Below are 8177 nucleotides of genomic sequence, written 5' to 3' on the forward strand. Positions count from 1 at the left end.
AGGTAGAGCCTCTATTTGGTTGCTTTCAGAGTCATTGCAAATTTAAAGAGCAACTAGAACACAATCAAGCCAGGTTGTTTTACTTGGCCGTTTAGGTTTTAATGGCCGTAGTTCACAGTTTGATGCTCTTCGCTGGCCTGAAAATTTTAACTTAAGGGGACCTTATGAAAGCTCTCTTAGTACAAATTTGAAATGTGTGAAATTTTGTGTATCCTGATCAGGATTCCCTACCTCCTACAGGAGGCATTTCACTGGAGCAAATTAGTGAGGTTCTGCCTAATATAAATCGTGTCCTATTGGTCTTAATTTTATGAGCTCTTTTCAGACCATTCTAGAAGGCTCCAAATGTACAAGATGTGTAAAATAGTGGGGATGACAGAAACATCTTGCTTAAAGAACATGAAACACGCACCCTAATCACTGTCTTCAATAAGACGATACTGCTGCTGTCCTCCCTGTAGTGGTAATCAGTGGTTCCCAGTCAGGACCAAGGCCTTTTCTTCTGGGCTTTATACAAGTCACTCCTTTCCCAAACAAATCCCCAGTTCTACAGGAAAAAAAAGTCCAGGCTATGGTGTGGTTTTTTTCATAATGCTTTAATTATAAAACACTTAAGGAGCAGCTTCCTGTGAAAGGATCTGTTCAATTGTCTTCATTCCCATCCTTTGGCTCTGGGTTGGGAAAAGGTTCCTTCTCCCTGTCCTTCACTCATTCTGGTGGGCTCTGTAGTCCTGAATGTGTGCTAGAACCCAGCCTGATGGAATCAGGAAGACTGAGAACATCACAATCAATCCAATGGCTTGATCCTGGCAAAGGGGGAGAAACCAGAGGGTCAGCAGGGTTTTCAGTGGCCTTCCCTGTGGAATGGAGCTGGACAGTGATGTGACACTTTCCCACCAGAATTTAGGGTGTAACCTGTAATTAGCTTAAGTAAATGGTTCCTGTTGGCCCACTTGGTAGTGGATGGGTCATTTTCGACCTGGAGGGATGTGGGCAGTGGGGTTCCACAGGGCTCAGTCCTCGGGCCCGCACTGTTCAACATCTTCATCAGTGACTTGGATGAGGGGGTAAAAAGCACCCTGTTCAAATTTGCTGATGACACTAAGATGTGGGGGGATGTGGGCATGCTAGAAGGGAGGAATAGGCTGCAATCGGACCTAGACAGGTTACAGGGGTGGGCAGATGAGAACAGGGTGGGACTCAACACCAGCAAGTGTGAAGTGATGCACTGGGGGAGGAACAACCAGCACCATACCTACAGGCTGCGGAACTCCATTCTTGTCAGAGGCGGAAAAGGATCTTGGAGTCGTCATTGACTCCAAGATGAACATGGGCCAGCAGTGTAGGGATGCAGTCAGGAAGGCCGACTGCACCTTGTCACGCATTCACAGATGCATCTCGAGCAGGTCCAAGGAGGTGATCCTCACCCTCTATGCGGCACTGGTCAGGCTGCAACTGAAGTACTGAGTCCAGTTCTGGGCGCCACACTTCAAGAGGGATGTGGACAGCATGGAGAGGGTCCAGAGGAGGGCCACTCGTATGATCAGGGGGCAGCAGGGCAGGCCCTACAAGGAGAGGCTACAGGACCTGAACCTGTTCAGCCTCCACAAGAGAAGGCTGAGGGGGATCTAGTGGCCTGTTACAAACTATTCGGGACCAGCAGGCACTGGGGAAGTCCCTGTTCCCCTGAGCACTACCAGGAGTGACCAGGAATAACGGTCACAAGCTGGCAGAGGGTAGGTTTAGGCTAGATATCAGGAGGCGCTACTTCACGGTCAGGGCAGCTAGGGTCTGGAACTTCCAAGAAAAGTGGTGCAGGCTCCTACCCTGGGGGTCTTTAAGAGGAGGTTAGATGAACACCTTGCTGGGGTCGTTTGAACCAAGTACTCTTTCCTGCTGTGGCAGGGGGTCGGACTAGATGATCTAGTCACGGTTCAGTCCTACCAACGTTTTGTGGAGTTTTGACACACAAGAGTGTTAACCAAGCTTCCCTTTTCAAAAAGCTTTTAATAAGTTTTTTCTTACTTAACCATCATAAAATAAGGCCTGGTTTTGAGGCACTCCAGCCATAACGTAACTTTACAATGGCCACTGGCAAACCTTTCTAGGAGATGTGGCCCTGGCGATAAAAAGTGCGTGCAGAGTTCTGCAAATAGGGCCTTCCACACTGCAAGAGAATTGTGCCTGTCTGTCTATAGGTGTGTGTTGTATTAATGTTCTATTTTTAAAAATTAATTAAATGAAACCTCAAGCTTGTCGATTAGTCAGTGTGGTGTGGTGCACATCTTGTGCTGACAGACTCTCTGTAAGTGATTGATTTGGAAGAAAGATTGAGTTATACTTTCTCAAAATTAAAGTGCCAACATTCAGGGCATGCAATACTAGAACAAGGTGTAGGCAACATTCTGCCCTGGAAGGAGGAAGAACTAAAACAGTGCTTCTTAGCTAAGGTGCTGCAAGACTTTTAAGAGTGCAGCAGGTTGCTGCTCAATATTTGCACTGTGCAAATCATCTCACTTTAGTTGGTATCTATTTTGGGACAATGTGGTTCCTAAACAGCTGTTTTGAACAATAGGATCTTTCCCAACTAGAGTGGAGCTGAGAGCTGTTTTAGCTTCCAGCTTGGTTTGTTCGTGGACTGCAAAGAAAGTCAAGGCTGAGAAACCAACCTTGCATGGGCGGAGATTGTTTCTAGTGCCTTGGAAATGTTATTTGCCAGAAGACATATTCCCAGTCTTCCGGAGTTGTGAAAGTGGTATCCCTGCTCCTGCCATCCAACCTGCTTTTAAGATTCAGCCAGAAATCTCAGGACCTGGCAATAACTCATTCCTGAAAGGCACAGTGCAGTCAGGCTGACTTTCAAGTGACCTTGCAGTGCTGAAAGCACTGGAAATGTCTGGAACACATTTCTATGTAGTAACAAATGATTTACAGCTTGCATTTATTCTCGGTACAGTTGCAGTCTGATGAGAACTGTGCTGCCACAAGAACAAGAAGCATTAATGGTGTACAAAAACTCAGACTGATGTCTGAGACCTTTTTTTAAATATTTTGCTTAGGCCTTGCTCTGGCAAAGCTTCTGTTGACTTCAACTGAGACTCCTGAGTCAAGAATGAAGAACTGAGTATAAATTAAGTTTGGCTTGCCAGGCTTGACATTCTTTGTCTTGAATTTATCCTGCATACTTGGGAAAGCAGGAGTACAGCAGCCCAAAGATTCCTTTCTTGTAGCAAATACTTGTGCCAATAAGGAAGGTCACACTTCAGAGGCTTAACTAGAATCAAAGTCTGTTTGGAAAGGATCTGTTCATAACTCAAACTAAATTGACAAGCCTTTTAAGTAAAGGTAACAGCAATATAGCCAGTTACGAAAGGCCCTAATTCACTCTACCTTGGGCTCAGGGCTAGAACTTGCTGTAGAATTGCAGTATGACCCCCTTACTCTGCCATACTCCAGATGAGACCCTGTCTTCACTCTATACTCATTTAAAAACAAAAATAAAATCTTTATTGTGATTGGCACATTGCGATAGAAGTGACTTTGTTCCTCTGAGCATGGTGCTGCAGGCAGAGTAAATTGAGCTGTAGATGACTGATCCTGTTTCCTGGTACACGTAACAGATAGCAGTGACAATGGAGACTGCCTTCACTAGTGTTACAGGTTAGTCTTAACGCGGTAAATGCCAAGAATCTCTTCAGCAGTATGAAAAGTAGATTTTGTTTCTGGTCATGCATTTGCATATTTGCATCGTAATCCTGCAGCAAGCTTCAAGGAGGCACCTATGCAGAGCCCCTGCAGGCTTCAGTGTCACATACAGAATTCACTGTAGCATCAGGGGTTTTATTTGGGGTCTCCGTGACCTTGACTGTGCAAAGCGATTCACAGAGTGGGCAGCTACCTCTATGGGAAGGAGTGTTTACTCTCAAAATCAGGCACTCTGTTCTTAATCTGTAATTCACAGATATGAGAGAAACCCAAGTCACGCAGTTCAGATCCAGGTTTCTTTCTCCCCAGTGTGATGTGGATTTGGAATCGGATTTGGTTTGGCTTATTTTAGATCCAGCCCAGCTTTAAGGTTCACCTCCAAACTTCAATGGTAATGGGCCAGGGCCAGGAAAAAAAGAGGGCCTTTTCTGTTGTTTTACTTTGAACAGAAAAAAGAAAAACACATGAAAAAAAATTTTCTGGAGTCAAATCGGCCAACCTCTGTCAAATAGCAGTGCACCCCTCTTGATGTTGGTGGAATCACTGAAAGCTGGAACTATTGAGGAAAACATTTGCAGTATTTAAGCAACTTGTTTCTTTCTTTAAATTCAACTTACATATTTTGTTTTTTCTTTATAGTTTCACTCCCAAATGAGGAGTGCATTTGATTTCAGGTAACTGAAAAACAGAAGGAGTCGGGGCTTCCCAGCCCAGGAAACACTTCCTTGAATTTCTGTTTCTTACGTGTCAGCTTTTAAACTTTGTCCTACAATATTTCATTTTTTGTTTCCATCAATACCGCTATTTTTTTGCTGCCACCCACAGAGTGTGCCTCCCCTTTTGACAGGAATATGACCCAGGAATGTCCCCAGCTACACTTCTAACTGGTGTCTAAGCTTAAAACTATAAACTGCCTGATTGACAAGCACAGGTCACCACTCTTCCCGAAAACAAAAGGTTACTTACAGCTGGAGTGAGTATTTCCTCTGGTGGGTGAGACTTATAGGTCCCTCTGGGAACAATCTGATTCCTCGTTGTTGCACGGAGCAACCTGAAGGCACGCTGAAACCCCAACATGGTCAGTCCTCCTCCTCTGCTCCCTTCCAAACCCAGGCTCTGCACCCTCTGCAGGGAGTGGCTCTAGTTCCAGACTCAGAGCTGTGAGGTTGCAGCTGTTTGTGTCAAAAGCTCCTCCTACAATGGCGGTTGAAGGTCTGAAAGTTTTTTGCTCTGGTGTCAGATGTCAGAGCAATGAACAAGTTCAGTGCCTTATGCCTGCTGAATTAATTTAGCACTACTTGGCTCTGATTGGCTGGGGAAATCGCTTGGTTACAACCCGTGATCAGAGCAAAGGGCTACTTATGGTTTCCTAAACTCAGTGCACAGGGGCTTGTGGTTGAAAGCATCTAGAGTTGCTTCCTTCTGGATTTTCCTGTGTCAGTCAGTTGTGCAACACTGTTAGGCTCAAGTAAACTGCTGCTTGTAAAAGTTCATGCATCTCTGGTTCACTTAGTCTATAAAGTGCAAATCTGCTGTCCCCTTTCAGCTGTAAGGCAGGGTAAAGGCCATGAGAAGGAACTGATTCAAGTACAGCAGAGCAGACCTTTTAAAGGTAACCACATAAAGAGCAGAGAGCTATTTTATCTCTACAGAAATAGGGTGAACCTTTTATATGAGTGTTAGATAACTAACTGGGGTTTCAGAGGGAAGGGAATATAGTTGAATGATTAAAATGGGGAGAATAGAACTCAAGGCATTTGATTTCTATTACTTCCTTCCATGGGTGCTTTATGTGACTGGATCACTTAAACTTTCTGAGACAGTTTCCCTCTTTGTGAAAGGGGGATAAAAATGCCTGTTTTGAAATGATGTTGCAGAGCTTATCCAAAATCCATTCTGTATCTTGAAATTCTCATACGAAAGATGCTGGAGAAGAGCCAGATATTAGTATAGGCTTCTGATGGGAAGAACTCATAGAAATGTGACTTGATCAAACAGGCCCATGGGTGAAATGGTTGGTGTGGACGACGTGAGGCACAGCCTTTTTTGGTGTAAATTACTCTGCTCCAAGGTAAAGCTACTCGAGTGTAAATTACACTGGATTTGCATACCTATTTCAAATCGCAGAGTAGTCCTTTCCTCAATGCAGACTGGCTCCCCCATCTCCTAGGACATCTTTACATGTGTCCTGGGGATGGGGGTGGGGGAGTGCTTTAATTAGAGTGGATTCGAGAGCTGCTCTAATTAAAGCACCTGCAGCATCTTGTGTATTCAGCATCCCATGCTTCAAAATGGCAGCAAGGGCACTTCAACTAAAGCTCGCTTGACGAGCTTTAGTTAAAGCACCCCCACTGACATTTTGAAGCACGGGAGCGCTGAATACATGAGGCAAAGGCTGCTGGAGTATGCCAATTAGCATGTTTCAGCAGACTTGATTAATAGAGTTGGCTCCAACAGGCTGTATTTACAGGCACCCCTAGTGGTTAGGCGCACCAACTTTGGGCAGTCAGTGGGAGAGTTGATAGGCTGTTAGGCCCTTACTATGGAGTAAAATCTGGGGTGGATTAATCTGTAGCAATTGTGTCACTTGTCCCTACAGGCAGCAGGGCGTGCAGACAAACCCCTGTGGAACAATCACATCACACGGGGATGCGTCTGAAACATTACTGCTGTGAGCATTTCAGTGGGTACAAGCTGATCAAGCACTTGTTTGAGTCTGTGCATTTGGGATGGGAGAGTGGATCCAGGGGAATCGGTGTCCCCCTGCAGCACCTCTTTAGAGCTTAATGAATCCATTCTTCTCCCCTTGCTGGTGCTACTAGGCACCATAGAGCAGGAGCAGTTGAAGCTGCCAGTCAGGGAGTGGCTAATCCTCTCTTCCTTTTATGGCACAACCGGAAGATAGTCATGTTGGAGCTTCACAGAGTGACACAATGATCTCTGAGATGGTACTATGCTACAGTGTGCACTGTAGTGATGCATAAAGCGGTTCGTTTCTCTGGAGGCCCGCAAAAATCACAGACACACATACATTAAACGGCACAAAGGTGGCATTTGTTTGCAAACAAAGGTCAGAGCAGAGTCAGGTACTCAGATTACTCTGACCCCGTATTGGTATTCGCAAGCGAAATTTATCTTCTCTCTCCTGGGCACGTGTGCAGAAACAGGAACTCTTACAGCTTACTTCCGTTTCATACAAGCATACATGTAAGTTACATTACTACATACATCGCATGTATAGTATAATTAACTACTTAAGTATGCAGGGCGGAGAAGTAAATATGCATCAGCTAATTAAGCATGGTCAGAAACTACAACAGGTCACCAAAAGTTTACTTCCCCCCGCCCCTTTCAAGGACACAGATAATTGAATTTTGGCTCCTGCAATCCGCATGAGAAAGACTTAAGGCAGGTAAGGGGGAGAAACTGCAATTAGCATAAGGAAGGCTGTAGCAAGGCTGGGAAAGAAAAAGTCCTTGGCAGTATTTCTTGCTTATCAGGTGCAAGATGCAAGCTGTGCATTTCTAACAATATTCTATTTCTAACAGTAGCAAGCAACAGCTGCTGGGCTCCGGTTTAGTTTCCATTCATGTGGCCAGTGAAGAAGGCTTAGATTTCTGCCAAACCCCAGTTGCAACGACCAGCTCCAAGTATGGCCAGGGCTTTGGAAACTGGAACCCCCTTCCTTTTCTTCATGCCCTGCTGCAGGCCAGCACTCCTTGTTGCAGCTTTCTGTGCTGGTGCCAAGGGAGCTGCAGCTCCACCCTTCCTCTCATTCCAGGGCTGAATGTCCCTCCCCCCTGCCCTGACCTTGCCAGTCACGCTCTCTCTTTGTACGGAGGCAGGCTCTTTCAGAACTGGAGTTGAATAAGCAATGACTAGTCAGAAATCCAAAGTCCAGGGCTGCCCTGCATGCTCCTGCTAGCTTACTCTGGATTTCCTGTCCCTTTTGCTGTCTCATTTTTAAATAGGGAGCTTTGCCATGTTGCAAGTACGAGCCTGGCAGTTTGGGAGAAGGCTGATCCTTGCAGAAATGGCAGAGGGCTGAGACCATGGCAGTCTAAGTGTCTCTCCAAACTGCTCTGCTAATGTGCCTTGAGGTGAGCTGTCTGGACCGTGTGCTGGGCTGAGGGGATCATCCTGTTTTTGGCCCTGCTGAATCCTCCAGAGACTGCCAAGTGGGGGCTGGGGGACAATGAGGGCAAGCTGTGCTAGGTAATGGTGGACATCTGTCCACTAGGAACCAAATTGAGGTCATTTACTTATTCCTTTTGTCCAAGACAATAGTGGATGGCACCTACTGTTGGCCATCAGTGATGCGGGTTCATTTGGGTCAGTAGCCTAAAGCAGTGATTCTCGGCCAGGGTGTTGCACAAGATAAACCCAGAGGTTTCAAAAAGGAATCCATAGTGTCAAAAATATTCTGATTTGTGAGCTTTATGAGCTCTTTGTAACAGAAGAATTGCTCTATT

The 8177-nt window shown here is 45.6% G+C and overlaps 1 long non-coding RNA gene across 1 annotated transcript; it reads right to left on the reverse strand.

Moving 5' to 3' along the window:
• Positions 1-577: 577 nt before the first annotated feature.
• Positions 578-7799, reverse strand: LOC149871325 (uncharacterized). The gene is made up of 2 exons (XR_016440208.1): positions 4672-7799; positions 578-806 (listed from the first exon to the last, which is right to left on the reverse strand). It is a non-coding gene; the product is annotated as an uncharacterized LOC149871325 (long non-coding RNA).
• Positions 7800-8177: the final 378 nt, after the last annotated feature.

This window comes from Crocodylus siamensis, chromosome 2 (assembly GCF_052110815.1).
Source record: "Crocodylus siamensis isolate JL-2025a chromosome 2, ASM5211081v1, whole genome shotgun sequence".
Taxonomy (NCBI): Eukaryota; Metazoa; Chordata; order Crocodylia; family Crocodylidae; genus Crocodylus; species Crocodylus siamensis.